Source organism: Tachysurus vachellii, chromosome 8 (assembly GCF_030014155.1).
Source record: "Tachysurus vachellii isolate PV-2020 chromosome 8, HZAU_Pvac_v1, whole genome shotgun sequence".
Classification (NCBI taxonomy): Eukaryota; Metazoa; Chordata; class Actinopteri; order Siluriformes; family Bagridae; genus Tachysurus; species Tachysurus vachellii.
The window spans coordinates 21,783,218-21,804,001 of record NC_083467.1 but is presented as its reverse complement, the minus strand read 5'-3'; the positions used below and the strand labels follow the sequence as shown (position 1 = coordinate 21,804,001).

The 20,784-nt window shown below is 39.9% G+C and overlaps 1 protein-coding gene across 7 annotated transcripts in view; it reads left to right on the top strand.

Moving 5' to 3' along the window:
- LOC132850380 (hyccin 2-like) overlaps positions 1–20,784 on the top strand; it is a 75,561-nt gene that overhangs the window by 23,136 nt on the left and 31,641 nt on the right. For all 7 annotated transcript variants that reach the window (XM_060876914.1, XM_060876913.1, XM_060876918.1 and 4 more), the window contains exon 2: positions 11,525–11,612. The gene's annotated coding sequence lies outside the window, so the exon portion shown is untranslated. The remainder of the gene's footprint in view (positions 1–11,524; positions 11,613–20,784) is intronic.

The window sequence follows — 20,784 nt, the reverse complement described above, 5'->3', positions numbered from 1 at the left end:
AGAGAGAGAGAGAGAGAGAGAGAGAGAGAGAGAGAGAGGCCAGACTGCGAGAGAGAGAGAGAGAGAGAGAGAGAGAGAGAGGCCAGACTGCGAGAGAGAGAGAGAGAGAGAGAGAGAGAGAGAGAGAGAGGGAGAGGCCAGACTGCGAGAGAGAGAGAGAGAGAGAGAGAGAGAGAGAGAGAGAGAGAATTGTGTACTATTTAGGTCTGGGATTGTCAACTGGAAAAAAATATATGTTCATCAGATGGAGGGGAAAAAATATATTAAATATAGTTTTGCACAAAAAAACAATTTCTTGACAAAACCTGAATTCATTGGTTATAATAAACTTTATTTACACAAGTATCCTAATGATTACACTGAATGATGAAGTCACAGTTATTAACATAAACCAGTTAGATTGTGAAATCTTATGAGGATCTTGGTGTCGATTGGAACTATAACTATAAAGTATTATATTTAAGCAATGGGACTAAACACGTCGTGTCGAATAGTAAATGGTTAAAATGACAATAAAAGTCTCTTGACTTGATCATATAGTACACAGTTTTAAAAGGGAAATGTACAATCACACTCTCTCGTGTCACCCAGATGACAATGGCTTCCCTTTTGTGTCCGGTTCCTCTCCAGGTTCCTTCCTCATATCGTCTTTTTTCTTACCATCGTTTCCACAGGCCTCTTCGTTAGAGCTAAAAAATAAATTGAAATTTAAAAATTTGATTCCTGTAAAGCTTCTTTGTAACAGTGTGCATTGTTGGATAACAAACACAGTTCAGTTATCAAAAAGTTCAACTTTTGTTTTCCATCTTTATTTTTTGCTTTATATCTCTAGGCAGTACCAGTGTACCTGCTACATTCGACTTGAGTCCTATACAGTTGTCATTGGTGGTGTTTTACATGTATGTTTTCTTTAAGAAAATTAAAATAAAAAACTGTGCATTGTTATAAACACTTAAATAAGATGCAATTTAATATATTTTGTTTTTATTTTAATGTTCCTTTGTACCAACTTGAAGATCGGCACTTTAGGTTTAAACAGATGACAATAAAATGCATAGCTGTGGTAGCTTTACAAAATAAAGCTGTATCAGTTTGTGTATCTATGTGTGTATCTGTGTGTGAGTGTGTGTGTGTGTGTGTGTGTGAGAGAGAGAGAGAGGGAGTCTGTGTGTGTAAGAGAGCGTGTTTGTGTGTAAGAGAGAGTGTGTATGAGTGTGTAAGCGTGCGTGTGTGAGAGTGTGTGTGTGTATAAGAGACTGTGTGTGTGTGTGTGGGAATCTGTGTGTGTGTGTGGGAATCTGTGTGTGTGTGTGGGAATCTGTGTGTGTGTGTGGGAATCTGTGTGTGTGTGTGGGAATCTGTGTGTGTGTGTGGGAATCTGTGTGTGTGTGTGGGAATCTGTGTGTGTGTGTGGGAATCTGTGTGTGTGTGTGGGAATCTGTGTGTGTGTGTGGGAATCTGTGTGTGTGTGTGGGAATCTGTGTGTGTGTGTGGGAATCTGTGTGTGTGTGTGGGAATCTGTGTGTGTGTGTGGGAATCTGTGTGTGTGTGTGGGAATCTGTGTGTGTGTGTGGGAATCTGTGTGTGTGTGTGGGAATCTGTGTGTGTGTGTGGGAATCTGTGTGTGTGGGGGAATCTGTGTGTGTGTGTGTGTGGGAATTTGTGTGTGTGTGAGAGTCTGTGTGTGTGAGAGTCTGTGTGTGTGAGAGTCTGTGTGTGTGAGAGTCTGTGTGTGTGAGAGTCTGTGTGTGTGAGAGTCTGTGTGTGTGAGAGTCTGTGTGTGTGAGAGTCTGTGTGTGTGAGAGTCTGTGTGTGTGAGAGTCTGTGTGTGTGAGAGTCTGTGTGTGTGAGAGTCTGTGTGTGTGAGAGTCTGTGTGTGTGAGAGTCTGTGTGTGTGTGAGAGAGCGCGAGTCTGTGTGTGTGTGAGAGAGCGCGAGTATGTGTGTGTGTGAGAGAGCGCGAGTATGTGTGTGTGTGAGAGCGCGTGTGTGTGTGTGTGTGTGAGAGCGCGCGTGTGCGTGAGAGCGCGTGTGTCAGAGCGTGAGAGCGCGTGTGTGTGAGAGCGCGTGTGTGTGAGAGCGCGCGCGTGTGTGTGTGAGAGCGCGCGCGTGTGTGTGTGAGAGCGCGCGCGTGTGTGTGTGAGAGCGCGCGTGTGTGTGTGAGAGCGCGCGTGTGTGTGTGAGAGCGCGCGTGTGTGTGTGAGAGCGCGTGTGTGAGAAACACTATAACATTTAAAAATCCCCTAAGTTCTATTATTTAGGTCAGCGGTGGTAGTAAAATATACCCCCAGCAAAATGGTGGAAACGTCACCACATGTGGTTTATAGATCTCCTTTATACATCCGTTATCCTCCTTTAAATAGTTCTGTTAACGCCTGTCTGAATCACACACACTCTTTACAACCCCTTTATGTAGACTCTTTTTTAGACTGTTTCACTAGCAAACATTTTTAATTAGACAAACTTTCTCACTTTTTTCTTATTTGATTCATGTGAAATCCCACTGAATTGTAACATAGTCGCTCTAATAAACTCTGGTCTTTACACTAGGTTATGTCTCGTGTACTCCTCGTGTCGTGTATATATATGCATTAATTCAACAGGCCTCACAGGGGAAAAAAAACACAAAAAGAAATTTCATCTGCAGCTCATTAACAGCATGAATATCACAATACGACCTACATTTCCTGTTACAATACAACATTCTACACCAGAGTAATTTAATAATAAATGTAATAAATAGTCTTACTTGTTTGCTTACACATAAAATGTGACATCTAGCAGTCCTGAAACAAACTAAAATATCTACTGGACACACATTTCCTTTTTTCGTTCCCCTAGTTATTCATTTTGAACATATTTTGTCAGTGTAAGCAGTTTGAAGTTCTTAACTCAAACCCGGTGCATACGCCTGATTAAAGTAGAGGAGGATGTGACGTGATGTTCTGTGTCTATATAGAGGTTTCCAGGACAATACATAGAAGCTGCACTTTTTCTGGCGTCGTCTTCTCAACACACACTTTTTTTCCCCCTTTCTAGAGAACATGTTTTTCGCTATATACTGTTCACATCAGCATCATACTGTATGTGCATTTTTATATTTGTCCATATACTTTATTCCCTTTGCTGTCTGCATGATTTCTATTTTTTTTTACTGTCATTTCTGATCCTTAGTGTGAGTGTGTGAGTGTGTGAGTGTGTGAGTGTGTGAGTGTGTGAGTGTGTGAGTGTGTGTGTGTATGTATGTATGTATGTATGTATGTATGTATGTATATATATATATATATATATATATATATATATATATATATATATATATATTCATTTTTATTATTAATTATTATTATACTATAATTATTATTATTTTTTTATTATTATTTTGTTATTAATTATTTCATTTTCATTATTAATTAATTTCTTGTAATACTTATCGGGTTTTTTTTGTTTGTTTGTTTTTTCTTTCCTGACTACTGAAGTCAATAAAGCATTTCACTACATGTTGAACTCTACATGATTATTTGTTTTCATTGTCTTGGATACAAAAAAATACAGAGATTTTGCTTTTCTGTGGTGAATTGTGATATTTTAATTTTTACACACTTCTACTTGAATACTCTAGTTGTAACGTAACACCAAAATCTATCATTACACTAGTGGTGTAAGATCCAAATATGTTTATGGCATTTGGCAGACACACTTATCCAGAAAACGTATGTTTTATTCAATTGAGGGTTAAGGGCCTTGCTCAGGGGCCCAGCAGTGGCAGCTTGGTGAACCTGGGATTCAAACTCACAACCTTCTGATTGGTAGGCCAACACCTTAACCACTAGGCTACCAATTAGGCTAGGCTATAATTTTTTGGCTCTATTGGATCTGTAATTTTTCCTTTTCTTTTATTAAACATGATGTCATCTGTTGCTTCTTTAGTAAAGTTTGTGTAAGCCAACATTCACTGGTCTAGAAGTCAATGCAATTTCATCCTAACTGGGATAAAATAAAATTGAAAAAAAAAAAAATCGAACCTAACCTCTTACGTAACAATGTGATATCCTGTTGCTTCCTATAAATTCAATTTGTTTGTGTAGCGCTTTTAACAATTGATATTGTTAATTGTCAGCTTTACACAAGTATAGAAACAGAACAAAAAAGTTTACAATTTCTAACATCTATCCCTAATGATCAAGCCTGAGGTGACAGCGGTGAGGAAAAACTCCTTGAGATGATATGAGGAAGAAACCTTGAGAGGAACCAGACTCAGAAGCGAACCTCATCCTCAATGTGAATAATGTCCTTTTAAACAACAGTTTGTTGTCAAGTGGAATTGTGCAACCGAGAGTTCCTGAGGAACCAGTCTTAATTCTATGAAATAGAAATGATGCATGCTGAAAGTGTAATTTGACTACACCATGAACGTTAAAGCTTTGGAAGATGATCAGTTTGAGCAGAGCGCATACGGTGAGAGAGCTGGACGAGATCGACATCGCTCTCTCAGAGTTAAAATGAAGCAAGGACTTGGAATAATAGCGTCACTATGTTTTATATTTTTCTTTAAACAGTGTACTTAATCTCCTAAAGCCATTAGCTTATCATTATGTTGTCAGCATGTGAACACACAGATCGTTATCAGCAGGAATTTACTACGTCAGAACCTTTGTTTCACCTGTGTTTGGTCGGTGATTACAGAGTCACATTATGTCCTGATGAGTGAAGTGTAATAAACAGGAAGCTGTGGCATGTGTCCCAGTGCTGCGACGAGTTGACTTCCAGATGAAAATAGTCCTCGAAAAAGTATTTCTTTGTTCTCCGCTTCATTAGCTTCAGCCATAAATAACCAACAATGAGACCGGCGTCGATCAAGCTGCTTTTTTGTATGCGAGTATGGAAAGTACAAACCTAGGTGGGCTCCTGCATCGTCTACACAATACCTTATTTCTTTATTTATTTATTTTTTGCAGTTACTTTTCTGTTCTTCTACATAGAGACCTTTTTTAAAAAGGTAACGACGGAGTGAGGCGGACAGTAAGGTCCATCAGAAGCGATCAGAAAATGAGACGTCACGATTGACATTTAAAGAATCTAATCATGTTTTATTTAGTGACATGTTTGAAGGCTAGAATGAAAGGAATGAGAAGCATGTGTATGTTTCTGTCTCCTCTTCACCAACATCTTAGGAACAAATGAAGCATTGGCCACCTTGTGGTGTTCTTTTATGATATCCTTTTTTTAGATCTTCAAGATTGCCACGATGAGTGTTGACGTTCTCTTTTAGTTCTGAAATGCACAATTATATTTAACACTGAAAAGCTGAAAAAAAAAGGTTTAGGGAAAAGAAAGTTTTCTAGTTATTTTTGGTGGGTAGCACATTTGCCTCACACTTCCAGGCGTTTGATTCCTGCCTCCACCAGGTATGTGTATGTATGTGCTTCCTGTGCCTCAGAGGCTCCCCCTTTTTAACCTGGTTTCCTTCTCTAGTCCAGAGACATGCGTTATGGGCCGATTGGCATCTCTAATTTGTCTGCAGTGTGCTTGTGAGAGTGTGAGTATGCACGAGTGTGCGTCCGTGTGTGTGTGTGTGTGCATGCGTGTGCGTGAGTGTGTGAGAGTGTGCGTGCGTGTGAGAGTGTGCGCTTGTGTGTGTGCGTGCGTGCGTGTGTGAGCATGTGCATGTGTGCGAACGAATGTGCAATCATGCCTTGTGATTGACTGGTGTGTTTGTGTTCATATGAGTGTGCGTGTGTGTGTGTGCTGTCTTTTTACACATAACCATTTCATTCATATTGAAATCTGAATATTTGTACTTTGTATTTGTATTTGTACTTTACAAATATTTGTACTTATTTACAAATTTATTTAAAATGAAATGACAGACTTAAAAAGCCCATTGTGCGTTCTTGAGCCTCTAATTAGAAAGTTGTGAGGAACGAATGATGTAACATCACGAATGTCCTCTAAATGTCTACGGAAAAGTGCTGTTTTGTTTTGTTATCTGTGATCCGTGTTCTCTTGAACAGTATCAGACCGAGTGCACATTGTGGCATCATGAGGCTCCGCTGGAAGATAACGCTGTAACACGGCTCTATTTTGGCCTTGAGCCGTTACTTATCTGCTCTCACATCTGATTCGTTCATACACCATATTTGACCCCATCACTTACATTTCTCCTTTAAACGTTTCCTCCATTGTCTTGTTTTTTTTTTTTTCTTGGATCTTGGCTACACTGGACACGTTATTGAGCTGCATTTCTGTTTTATTTCCTCATTTGAATAAAGAGAAGCTAGTTGTCAGGCTGGCGTTTGGCTTGAGGGATGAGCATGCTTTAAGTGGATCAGATTAGCGCTGGATAGTTAATAGGATTTTCCAAACGATCTGCATTCATTCAGTGACGTCAGAGATCGGGACGCAGGATCCCTCTGTTCGGACAACAGGTTTATTTGATTGAATTTCTTTTCCTAATTACTTATAGAGGTGGATAAATCCGGGAGAAGCAGATTCACCACCATGCAGTTAACATAACACTCCTTCATGCTGTAATTAGAGCAAGTTTCTTATTCAGGAACTGTCCATGTGATGGATTACAACAACAGTCTATCTGAGGCGTGATCTGGTTGTACGTAAACAGATTATTATTAGGGGGATTAATTATCATGCCTTGATCGTAGAGGATCTTTTCAGATCACAGATGTGACGCTATAATAATTATTATTATTATTGATGGTCAGTGGTGGCTCGAGTGGTTAAAACTCTGGATTGTTGATCAGATGATCAAGGTTCAAGCCCCAACACTGTTGGGCTCTTGCTCAGGGGGCCAGCAGTTGTAGCTTGGTGGACCTGGGCTCTGAACTCACAACCTTCCGATTGGTAGACCAACACCTTAACTACTAGGCTCCAGGATGCTGTATCATAATATCATGACCCTGTGCTCTGACCTCAACTTCCAAAGTTGGGATATGTGAAGAAAGAATTTTACTCGCATGGGACAGTATAAAGAAGTTCATTATTTTATCGCAGCAAATTGGATATAAAACAAGGAATTTTGGTGGTTCTGTTGGTCTTCAGATGGTAAACACCTTCAAATTTTGAGGTGAACAAAGTCTTGGGGCATCTCTGAGAGCAGAAATTTGTTTGAGCTCAACATTTACTTTTTTTAAGAAATAAAAAAAGTTTCCTATAAATATACAGTTCCTAGGTAGATACAGAGTTAGTTTTATACTGCAAATGTACATGTTGTGAACCCTACAACACAATGCACACAACAAACCTTAACATCCAGATTTGCACAGACATTTTAAACTTAAATTTAAATATATTACTATAAATTCTACCAGGGGGCACGGTGGCTTAGTGGTTAGCACGTTCACCTCACACCTCCAGGGTCGGGGTTCGATTCCCGCCTCCACCTTGTGTGTGTGGAGTTTGCATGTTCTCCCCGTGCCTCAGGGGTTTCCTCCGGGTACTCCGGTTTCCTCCCCCGGTCCAAATGCATGGTAGGTTGATTGGCATCTCTGGAAAAATTGTCCCTAGTGTGTGATTGCGTGAGTGAATGAGTGTGTGTGTGTGTGTGTGTGCCCTGTGATGGGTTGGCACTTCGTCCAGGGTGTATCCTGCCTTGATGCCCGATGACGCCTGAGATAGGCACAGGCTCCCCGTGACCCGAGGTAGTTCGGATAAGCGGTAGAAGATGAATGAATGAATTCTACCAAAAATGAAATGTTTTCCTTATTGCCCAAGTTTGTGGATACTTCTGGAATTTGTGAATTTCTCACTGGGATGAATAAAGTGTCTAACTTTGTCTCTCTGTCTGTCTTAATATAAAATATAAGTTGATCGAGTCAAAAAACGATACCGTTCTATTATCACAGGTCCGCTTTGAGCACTGTGACGGTCCCTCATCCATTTCCATTTCCAGCATTTGGCAGACGCCCTTATCCAGAGCGACATACATTATCTCATTTTTTTTTGTACAACTGAGTAATTGAGGGTTAAGGGCCTTTCTCAGGGGCCCAATAGTGCCAGCGTGGTGGACCTGGGATCGATCCCGCAACCTTCCGATTGGTAGCCCAACACATTAACCACTAAGCTACCACACGCCCACGTCATCCCTGATTTGCTTTTATTTTGCCAGCTCACGCCATCAGTGTTATTTTTTAATTTAATTTTGCACTGCACCATAAAACTAAGCTCAGCTTTCTCTTCCAGCCAAAACATTGTCTTGTTTGAAATATATTATGGCTCAACCACATCACTGTAGGCTCCAGATTAATGCCCCGCAGCACATCTGCCAAGAATCCATTAGGCAAACTCTTAAACAAAGTTTTTGGGGTTTTTTTTCTTTCCTTTTTCCCTTATTAGACGAAAGTGCCAGATTTTTTTTTCTTCGGGTTTTAGTGAAGTATGTCCCTGTTCACTGCAAGCTCTTGTCTCCTTGTTGTGGAGAGAAAAAAAAGCAAAGCCTTCCAACAATGTATGACTCATTTCAGATGGTTGTGCTGTTTTTAAAAATAATGATCTGAGGATACAGGGATTTCTTTTGGTGCTAATATTCCTCCGATTACTTTTCACTTGTTCACTCGTAGTCAGACGTGGTTGACAGTCGCTGTTTTAAACAGCTGTTTGTGTGGCCTGGTTGTGTTTATCTTTAGCGTGTAGATCCCATGCAGAGGAATAGGCTTGGGAACGTGATGTTATGATGCATGGTCTTATGGGTGAGGTGCCATTTTTAAGCCAGATTAGTTCATGAATTTTCATATAAACTGATGGTGCAAGTCATTGTGGTTGTTTGAGATGGTTATATTCTTGTTGCAACCTGCCACATAGCACCTCTGATACCTTTATATTCATTAGAGCACAGTGAATTTTTTTTTTTTTTTTTTTTTTGCATATCCCAGCTTTGTAAGTTGGAGTCAGATGGCAGGGTCAGCCATGATACAGTTCCCCTGGAGCAGAGAAGGATAAAAGCCTTGCTTATGGGCCCAACAGTGGCAGCTTGACTGTGCTGGAGCTTGAACCTTGACCTTCCGATCAACACCACAGAGTCTTAACCACTTGAGCTACCAAAACAAATCCAGGTTTATAAAATCAAGGGAAGCAAAGTTTAAAAGGGAACAGAACAGTATTCCAAACACTTTATTGGCATTTTCCATTTTCAGTGGATTGCTTGGAGTCTCAGTGTAATATAATTTGCAGCAATTGGGATAAATCGTCTCCTTCCTTTTCACTGAGCTTGTTCCCAGGAGTAAAACCAGTCCGGGGGATTCTGTTGTTGTTGTTCATCCACCTGAAGGTCATGAGATGTGAGATTTTTAGCTCACCAGGCTTGTAAAGCGTGGGTAGAATTACAGTAGCTCGAACCGTACAAACCATTCTCCTCTGATCTCCGTCTTCAAAAAGGCGTTTTTCCCACCATCAGAACCGCCTGTTAATGGGTTTATTTGTTTCTTTGTTTTTGTTTTTTTAATAATTCTGTATAAACCCTAGAGCATGTGACGTGAGAAACTCTCAGATCAGCACTGTCTGAAATACTCAACACAGCCAGTCTGACACCAACAACCTGGGCATGTGATGTATTTGTAGCGAGCGCTACCAAAAATGGAGGCATGATCCAATGATACAACATGACATCACGTTAGTTTCCAAGCTTTACTGACACTTTATATGTCACTCTTGGGGAAATAAAAGGTCAGCAGTATAGAAATGAAAGGAATGTAAGGATCATATAACACACAGAATAGTTACAGCCTTTAGTTGTCAGTGGAAATGTGACAATGTCAGAGTGCCGTGTATTGATGTGTATTGATAATGGAGTGAGTGCTTAAGATGAAACTGAAACCTTGATGTTTACACTTTAAATGTGTTTATTGGGCTCCATGTATACACACCTTAACATACACACAGTGTAAGAAACTCTACCAGGTGACATATCATCTGTGGAATTTGCCTCAGGGGGTGTGTGTGTGGGTGTGGGTGTGTGTGTGTATGCAGTGGATTCAGAAAGTATTCAGACCCCCTTCGCCCATTCAGCTTGACATTACTATTGTTCAAATTCATTATTTTTCCTCATTAAACTTGGGGTGCACGATGTTTGAAAGCCAATGTTGACATTTGAAATCACCTAAACAAACATCCCACTAACCCGAATGGGTGTCACCCCTGTATTGATAGCTCCACCCCACACATACATACGCAACCCAGGCAACTATTATAGCGGAACCTGCTGGGGCAGCTGGCCGAGGGGATATTTTTATCAATAAATGACCTCAATGAGTTATACTATGGTAATACAAATGTGTTTTTGTAGTACTGTGTGTTGTACCGTGAAAGGTTTAGCTCCAATTCACACAGAAGACGTTCAGTTCTCTCCAGCGCTGGAAAGCTGATCCTATATTAACACGGGTCCTGCTTCTTGCTTTATCGTAAGCCTTTTTCGCTTTTAGTTTTTATCTGCCATGTCAATGTTTCAGTCGCTTTCTGCTAATGTCACACACGTGCACTGAACACTCTCTCCACCACATATTGACAAGACACGCCCCTTTATGCAAATTGGCTACACGTTTGTTTTGTTTGTCGGCCCGACAGTTTTCTGAAGCATTTCTCAAACATTGTGCACCCCACCTTTATTAATCTACACTCAGTAAGCCATAATGGCGAAGTAAAAACAGAATTCTAGAAATGTCTGTAAAGGGTACAGGATCCCACGGTATCATTGCCACAGCCCAGGTTCGACTCCAGGGAGCTCACCCAGCCACTGAAGGGTTAAATGCGAGTCCCAAGCCTGGAGGGAAATGGGAGGGTTACGTCAGGAAGAGCATCCGGCGTAAAACCTGCACCAAATCTAATATCCGGACCTTGTAATACGCTGTCATGACTCCAGACAGGTAGCAGATGAATGAACAACAACATAAGTAATTCAGACCCTTTGCAACAACACTTGAAATTTAGCTCAGATGCCTTCTATTTCTCCTTGTCGTTGCTGAGATGTTACCACACCATGATTGGAGTCCACCTCTGGCAAATTCAATCGATTGGGCATGATCTGGAATGGCACACATCTCTTAGTAGGAGACGCCACAGCTGGCAATGCATATCAGAGCAAAAACCAGAGACAGGATTGTTGCGCGCACACACACAGGCACACATATGCGCACATACATACACACACACACGAACACATACGCACACAGTTGAATGAAAGTTGAAAAAAAAAAAAAAGCTCTTCTGCCCAGAAGATACTTTTCCATTTATACCGGATGTTTAGATAAGGAGGAGTGAACATTGTCATGACTAAATCCCTCTGTGTGTAAACACTTCAACGTTTCCGACAGGTGCAGTGTGTAGTGTTAACACATCGTGTGATAAAGGTGCTTTAATCTGGACAGACTGTTACATGTAAAACAAAGCAGGGAATCCATTTTGTTTGAAACATTCCACATTAACTCGAGTAAAGATTTGGATCATTTATAAAGTGGTGACTAAACCAGCGCTCTGTCCTTCACCTGACCTGTTGCATCTTTTTCCCTCTGTCACCTCAGGTGAGCGGCGGGAGATCAGCAGATGTCCGGCTACATGGAGGCCCGAGCTCTTCACGCAGTGACGATCTGAGCATCGGGAGAGAGCGAGGTAATGGAGGAGAGTCAGATCTGAAAAAGAGCTCACTCAGGAGAAGAAAATAAACAGCTTTTCAATCAGAACGCTTTAAGAGAATACAGCCATTTAAAATGACTGTACTTTTGCTGTGGGTCATGATCGAATTCAATTTTTACAATTTAATAATTTTGTTTAAATTAATAATTAATGAATTAAATATTATTAAATAAATGTAATTTTAAATAAATAAAAAAACAAAAAAAAATTATAATAATAATACATTGTTGGGGGTCACGGTGGCTTAGTGGTTAGCACGTTCGCCTCACACCTCCAGGGTCGGTGTTCGATTCCCGCCTCCACCTTGTGTGTGTGGAGTTTGCATGTTCTCCCTGTGCCTCGGGGGTTTCCTCCGGGTACTCCGGTTTCCTCCCCCGGTCCAAAGACATGCATGGTAGGTTGATTGGCATCTCTGGAAAATTGTCCGTAGTGTGTGATTGCGTGAGTGAATGAGAGTGTGTGTGCCCTGCGATGGGTTGGCACTCCGTCTTGTTGTATCCTGCCTTGATGCCCGATGATGCCTGAGGCACAGGCTCCCCGTGACCCGAGGTAGTTCGGATAAGCGGTAGAAAATGAATGAATAAAAGATAATACATTCTTGTTCTTCTTGTTTATTTTTTATTAATGTTTTCTTTTATATTTATATAAAAAGGTTTTTTTTTCCCCAACACGATTTTTGGCAGATTTATGCTTATGATCATTTACACTGTTACAAGTTTCGACTCCACGGTAAGTCCCTAGCCCAGCAAGTGAAATAAACCGGGAAGCTCTACATCTTAACTTTGCTTCAATACAAACTTGTTCTTATGACCACAAACAGCTAAGGATAATAAGAGCTGATGTGTTTCAAAAGTCCTTAACTATAATTTGTGGACGGAAATGTGATCTTTCTCTTAATATCTAATATACAGCTTAATTTATTATTCATTTATAAGATGTCAACATTTGACCTCTTATACATTTTGTCAGTTTAAGTGATCTTGTAAATATATAAGTCTTATTAATAGATTTAGAATAGATAAATTTACATCAGTAAATATTTGCCAGATAGTAAGTAAGTCATTATTTACTTTAGTGAACTTTACACGTGCGTATCCTAATGATTGCTCACTCCCTTTTACGTATGAGCAGGATTTTGACACGAGTGAATTGAGTATTAGTCAAAACAGACACTTTGGCCTTTTGAATGCTTTATTAGACAGATTTGACAGAAAAAAACATGTGAAATAATGACATGGCACTTCAAAACTAGGAATATTTCATAATGATAATTAATCATTTAAATAAAAAAGATTAATCTCTTTTATTTAAATTCATCATTTCATTAACTGAAACTCTAGCCTGTGGTTTCATCATCCTGACCGAGGGAAAGTGCAAATTTCGCTACAGACCCTGATGCTAATACGCATTTAAAAGCCACAAACCAAACAAATGACAGCAGCAACCTTAGCTGTGAGAGCTAAGGCTTGATAGCTAAAGCAAAATTAACCACAGGTTAATTTTGCTTAGTAAATTCTTGTATGTATTATTGTGGTGTTAACTTAAATGAATGGGTAGGTGAAGTCCTTCCTTATTCCTTTATATATGTGTGACTTAGTCTGGAAAACGTCCAGTGAATTTCATTTGTACTGTTTGGCAGACGCATTTATCCAGAGCGACTTTATTCATACATGTTTACACAACTGAGGAGTTGATGGTTATGAGTCTTGCTCAAGGGCCCGGGGTTGTAGCTTGGCAGTAGCGGGATGTGAATATGCGGCCTTCATCCTAACCACTTAGCTCTTGGAATAAGAGAATTTTCCCAGGATTATGTGAATATAATCGACTTCAGCATCTATGTTCAGTGTTAGTTTACAAAAAAAAAATGTGTTTAGAAGGATTAGTGGCTTGGATTTGTGGTTAATACTTTTGTCTTGTAGCTCCAGGGCTTAGGGATTGATTCCTGTCTGCACCTCTATGTGTATAGACTTTGTACGTTCCTCCAGGTTCCTCCAGGTTCTTTCAGGTCCCTAAAGACATATATTGCAGCCTGCTTGACATTTTATTTATTGTCTCCTTAGTCTGCGACCTAGCAAAGCAGTATTGTTGTATTTATTGCTATAGACTTCAAAGCACTTCTGTATGTCGCTCCCGATAAGGGCGTCCGCCAAATGCCATAAATAGAAATGTAAATATTCGGGGTAGCACAAGAGAAAGAGATTTATGCATCAATAAAAATGCAAAAACACTATACAACAATGCAGGGTGTTAGCGACGGATAGGCAGAGCCATATGCACTACGTTTCGTTCTCACAGCACCTGAGTAGATAATGAAGACATCAGACAAGCGAAAGTGACAGCAGGGATTTTTGGAAGAGTGAAATGAAACAGATTGTAATCAAAGCAGAACGGCGCAGGTTCGGATCGCAACGTAGAGCAACCAGCGCGGAGAAGGGGTTCGCATTTGCATTCAGTGTGACGCGTCACATCTGTGCTATCATCTGTCAACTCGAGCAAATGGAGCTCTCCGTCTTTCAAATCACCACTCGACTCATCATATGAGACATGAGAGGAAAATATGCTAATCACAAACCGCTAAACTGTCAGTTTAATTCACTGTCAACAGACACTGAACTGATTATAGATCCAGTAAACACTTATCTACAAATACAACATATCTACTGATATTCTACACAGCCACAGCTCTGGGCTCTGCACTGCTGCCTAATGCAGTCTCTTTCATTTCCAGATATTCAAATCACATCGCTATTTCCATGCCCTACCCTGCTTTTTTTTAGAACACGAGGTCTGATTGATTTCCATGTGGTCCATTTTGTAATCGGTGGGGAAAAAAAAGCTGTTGTTTTTTTTTTTGTTTGTTTGTTTGTTTGTTTGTTTTTTGGACCCTTTAGTACTGTTCAGGTCAGTATTATAGTGAATCCTGGGTATATGCTCAGGTCCAGATGTTATTGGGGCTTTAAAAGCAATATCATTCTTTTTTGTGATAAAGTTACAGTATCATTTGTGTAAAACAATATAATATAATAATAATAGATATTAATATATAATAATATAATAATATAATGTAATAATACCTTTGTGGCATAAATCTAGGGGGGAAAAAAAACAATAAAACTGAGCAAGGTTTTAATGAATGTTTATTATTTGGAACTGATTTATCAAATACTGGAGATGAACAACACAAGAAACAAAAGATTAGAAGTCACTGGGGTTGAAATCCAGCTCTCAGAAATGCTTCTGTAAATCCAAATAAAGTACAACAAATAAAAAACTAATAATAATTCAATTTGATCCAAGCACAAGGGTTAAATGCTTAATCCTACCCTGACAGAGTTAGTAAACAGAGTAAAGCTCACTCTCTGATGTCAGATGGATGAGGAGGTTCCTCTACATGTTTCCTCATATCATCTCACCGAGAAACCTGTACATTTTAAATTTTGAAACGTTTTGAATTTTTCTACGTCTGCAAAATGACAAAATGTCTATTGTTTTAAAGTTTAATTCAATTTACCTTGCACCTCCAGGGCTTAGGGTTTGATTCCTGCCTACACCTCTGTGTGTGAAGACTTTGCATGTTCTCCCAGGTTCCTCCAGGTTCCCCGGTTTCCTCATCCATTCTAAAGATATACGTTGCAGGCTGCTTGACATGCCAAATTATCTGTGGTGTGTGAGAGTGTGTGAATGTGCCCTGCGATGACTAGGATGCCACAGTATCCCTCGTCTCATACCCTGAATCCCCTGAGATAGACTCCAGGTTCCACACAATTAAACTCTGTGTAGCATTGATGGTATGGAAAATCCATGGAGTTTATGAGCTAAATGCAAAGCAGATGAATTCTATAAAAATTCCCTTACAGTTAAAATCAATTAAATCTAATGTTTAGATGTAATTCCAGGGTGTGAATTGCTTTTTTTTTGGGACTCATTTAGATAATTAGAATCATTCGGAATGGCTGATTTGGTAGTTAATGAGATTAACGTGTTGTAAGGAGACTAACGTGATCTTCAGATTCTTCATTTTTATTCACCATGAGAAGTAATTAGAGGTTAAGTGGGTGTGGAGATATGAAGAATGGAGGTTTATGGACTCTTGGTCTGCGAGTGTGAAACATGTTTCTTCCTCTTTTGGCAACACCTTAGACAGAATTTCATATTTAGGGCCTGAGCACCGAATGGTGTGACTTTCGGGAGTATTATTTTTATTTTTATTTTTTCCCCCACACATTGGCCAATTGGGGTCCCTTAACATGCTCGAAAACTCTTGAAATTTGGCACACACATCAGAGTCGTGCGACGCCAGGCTCGGGCAAAGGCTGGAATACGGGCGTGGCGGGGGGCTCTGTAGCGCCCCCTGTAATGCAAAAACAAACATTGGTGCACAGATCGGGGCAATTATGTACGCACATGTACGAGAGTTGGGACGCATATAGATCTCATCGACCCGAACAACTTTTGCGCTCTAAACTAACAAAACGGCTGCAAATTTCATTTCAAATTTTTGGCTTCTGGGAAAAACAATGAGAGTTCTCTCTCACTCATTTTCTACCGCTTATCCGAACTACCTCGCGTCACGGGGAGCCTGTGCCTATCTCAGGCGTCATCGGGCATCAAGGCAGGATACACCCTGGACGGAGTGCCAACCCATCGCAGGGCACACACACACTCTCATTCACTCACACAATCACACACTACAATTTTCCAGAGATGCCAATCAACCTACCATGCATGTCTTTGGAACAGGGGAGGAAACTGGAGTACCCGGAGGAAACCCCCGAGGCACGGGGAGAACATGCAAACTCCACACACACAAGGTGGAGGCGGGATTCGAACCCCCAACCCTGGAGGTGTGAGGTGAACGTGCTAACCACTAAGCCACCGTGCCCCCCAACAATGAGAGTTACTTTATTTATTTATTTTATCAGAAAACTGCCAGCACAGGATTCAACTTTAAAACGTTTACCGTTGAAAACTTAATGTAATCGAGTACTGATTTGGCTGAATGTGTGTTCATGTCACTTGGCGCGTCTTGGCTGAAATCTGAAAAAAATTCTAAAAATTGCAAGCTTCTCCAAATATCACAGATTTTGCATAATCTTGTATTAATTTATGCGATCATGTAATCACAATATCCTGAAGGCATTGCTAATACTGTACATCTGAGACAGAGGCCATCTCCATGTAAACCTGTGATGCAGAATATAGAATATAATTTATTCAAAAGGTCATGAATTTTTAATCAGCTTATACCAGAGGTTCTCAAATGACCCCCAGATAGACATGAATGAATATTCTGTGACCTCAAGCCTTCGATATATATTTTATTTTCTAATTTACTACACTTTTATAACTTTTGATTATTTTAATATTTCTTATTATGGCAGTAACAGAAGTGTAACATTATGGACTAAGAACCAAAGAAATATTCTGTGCACTGTTAAAAATAAATAAATAAATAGAAATAAAAATCAAGAAAGCCTAAATGTTATCAGGATTTCAAGAGACACAGTTTGAAATTTCATGTACAGTCGAGTTAAACAAGCTCTCTTAAAACTGTTGGTCATCATCGTGACTGTTGTCATGAACCAGAATTGTACGCATGTATACAATCCGACACAATTTTTTTTATTTATTTATTTTTTTTTTACGTAGCAAACAGAGATGGACAGGAAAAATGTTTTTCACTTATGCTAAAAAAAGACTAAAATAACAGGCAGGTGATTGCCAGTCACTCTTACACATCACCACAAAGCTACACGGGATTTCTGAAATTTGGTTCCGCTTGCTATGTTTATTTAAAAAAAAGTTCTTTCTTCGCATATCCCAACTTTAGAGGTTGTGGGTCAGAGTGCAGGGTCAGTCATGATACAGCACCCGTAGAGCAAAGAGGCTTAAGGGCCTTGCTCAAGGGCCCAGCAGTGGCAGCTTTGCAGTGCTGGGTCTTGAACCCCGAACTTTTGATCAGCAAACCAGATTGTTTAACCACTTGAGCCACCTCTAGCCCAATGGGCTTTCACATTGAGCTTAATTCTCTTATTCTAAACCCTGCTTTTAACCCCAGCTAGAGGAATTTAGTACATAACCCAGTTATGGAACTCTGCTCTGAAGCAGGATTAGCTTTTGCTTTTTATTAACCCCACATTGTGGTGCCAAACGTGTACACTGTGAAATCATGTGTTGTTAAATGCTTAGCAACAGACACCCAATCAGAGCAGTCTGTTTCATATCACATGCTTTATACAGTCACAGAAACCCCAAGTGTTTTGTAAACAGAAGTTAAGAAGTTTGTCTTTCTCATTTGTTTTTTCTTTGTTTTCTTGACTTTAAGCATCTCACAAGGATTAAAACAGCCAAGAAGGATTTACGTTCTCACGGGTGAGAAAGTATGAGACAAGCCTTTATTTTAAACTGTCACACACTGTATTGATCCAGTCAGGGTTGCTAAGATCGTAAATTGCTTATTTACATTTGCATTAAAGCGCAGGTTTATGGATGTACAGTGTGAAAGGTCAGGTTATGAATTCCCAGGATTCATTTGAACCTTGGGTAATGTATAAGCAATGCGAAACATTGTGAGTTTACAATGACCCAGAAGTGTAACAAGCAACTTTATAGTGACGACCTCAGAAAGTCAAGTCCAGAAGAATGTCTTTAAGGTCTTTGTTAGAGTCAGGAATCTTGTTATTTGTTCATTTTTTTAAAAGCATGACTGAAACAGCAACGTAAGTGAAATTAGCTTTCGAACAATGTGCAGATGGAATCATGTGACAGTCAGGAGTCTGGACATGTGTTCAATACAACTTCCTAATCTATACTGTAACGAAGCACCCGTAGGATCCGTTTGCTGTACAGGGAGATTTATTCAAAAAGAAATAGACAAACAAATCCAAAAAAAAATAGGCAAGACATCAGGCACAGAAAAGCAGTCAGTTGAGAAAACAACAGCAAAAGGGCAAATCCAAAAAACACAAAATCCAGAGAACAAACGATGTCGATACACAAATAGCATTCAGAAAAATAGCAATGCTTGGTACGTAGTAGAAACTGACGATACTTTGTGCACTGTATAGCAGACAGTGTGTCGTGCTTATAAAGCCAAAACCCCGGAAATGAAACCCATAACCCCGAGTTCGGACGAGGGTTTCATCTGGCGGTTGGAATGGAAAACGTGAGTGCCGTTGTAACAAATACACAATCGTCAGACCGAATATTACTGTAGAATGGACGTTATTCATAATAACACTCTCTGGGGTTTATTATAATGACTCTCTTCGATGTCATAACCATCTAGTGTCACCCAAATAAGGATGAGGTTCCCTTTTGAGTCTGGTTCCTCTCGAGGTTTCTTTCTCTTTAATATAAGCTAGTTTTTTCCTCATTATAGTCACCTCAGGCTTGTTCATTTTGGATAAATACAAACACATTTAAGTCTAATATTAATCTTTTTGTACCAAAACATTTTGTCCCATATATTTCTTATGCTCTGTAAAGCTGCTTTGAGATGATGTCTACTGTTAAAAGCGCTATACAAATAAAATTGAATAGAATTGAATTGAATTGAACAAATCAGAATTTCTTGAATTTCCAAGATTGCCAGTTTCCCGATATTCCGATAAGCCGTAGTTTTAGTGTGAACAGAAGTCCCAGATGGAGAAAAATGTGTATTATTTATTAGAATAAGGCATTTAGCACAGGGTCTTAATCAATGTGTATGATATTTAACACCATTTTCTTTTTCAACACAAGCCTGATATTAGCGCTCAGAGTTCACCCTAATACCAGACTCTGATTCAGTGTATACTGTATGCAGTACAACACAGTACAGTGTATTTGGACGGTCCTTATTCTGTGCCCGATCGGTCCCTCTGGACCCTGGTCCTCGTATTCTGCGTGTGTGGGTGTGTTGTGATGAATTTGTAACAGACTATTTGGATCGGTCGTACAATCATACACCACAAGCAGTTTGAGGAATGAGTCATCATCGCACGTCACTACTTATGTGCATGATTGCTCTTTCCCCTCTGGTGTCAGCGATAAGAGGAAACTTCCTCCAACTGGAAATGGAAGCTCTTAGTTTTATAGCACTTGTGTTCACAGGCAAAGCTTAAAGGCAATAACGATTTATGACCTGCTGCTGTAGCAGGTGATGTCAGGCCTCGACGGGATACGCCGTATTCCCACGCTGAAAGTATCAATCAAGACACACACACACACACACACACACACACACAAACTCTCACTCACACACAATTCCCTCCCAGATGTAATGCAACAGGGTTAAGGGCCTTTGCTGAGGGGCCCAGCGGTGGCAGCTTGGTGGACCTGGGATTTGAGCTTGCAGTTTTTCAGTTGGTAGTCAGTAGTCCAACACCTTAGCCACTAGGCTACGAGATCCGTGTACGTTTCCTGTCGACTGCAGAATAACTGAGGACCAGAGATAATGAGAACATTTTTCAGTTTCACTTGATGTTTGTTTTGGTTATCTTGAGTTTGCCTGGAAGAGGACTGACACTACCTCGAGCCTTGTTTAATCTCCTTGTTAAACTTTTTGCCCAAACTAATGACGTTCAGGTCACCAGAACACCAGGGTTTGGTTCAAACTCACTAACATGCAGCATTTTTGCTTAAACATTTAGAAATATATGACAGTGTGTGTGTGGTTTTTTTTTTTTTTTTTTTTTTTTCCACAAAATGGAATTTGAGGGAATTACGGCACAGAGGCTCATCCTGTTAAGTCTAACAAGGTTTGAGACGTTTGTAGAAGATCATGCATAACGATCTTCTCCATTTCAAACTTCTGTTTGTCACAGGTTTTTTTGGAGCTGGCAGTGCAGGACTTGGCAATTGTCTTGGCCAAAATCCACATATAATATTAATTTTGAAGATTGGTAAACTCCTCCTGTGACTATTTCCGCAGTCACAAAATTGCAAAATCCTGTAGCGACTGACTAACAATAAAGCTGTGGTCATATTGCAACTCGACTCTCTAGTTTGCACTTTAATGTGCATAAAAATCTCATCCTTTTTAGCTTGTTTTCATTGTTTTGCTGTAGAATTAAGCATGTAAAGTGTGTCCTTCAGCTTTGTGGTTCGCAAAAATTGGTAAAATGGGAACAAAATCAGGTGAAAAGTTGCGAAGGTGAAGCTACAG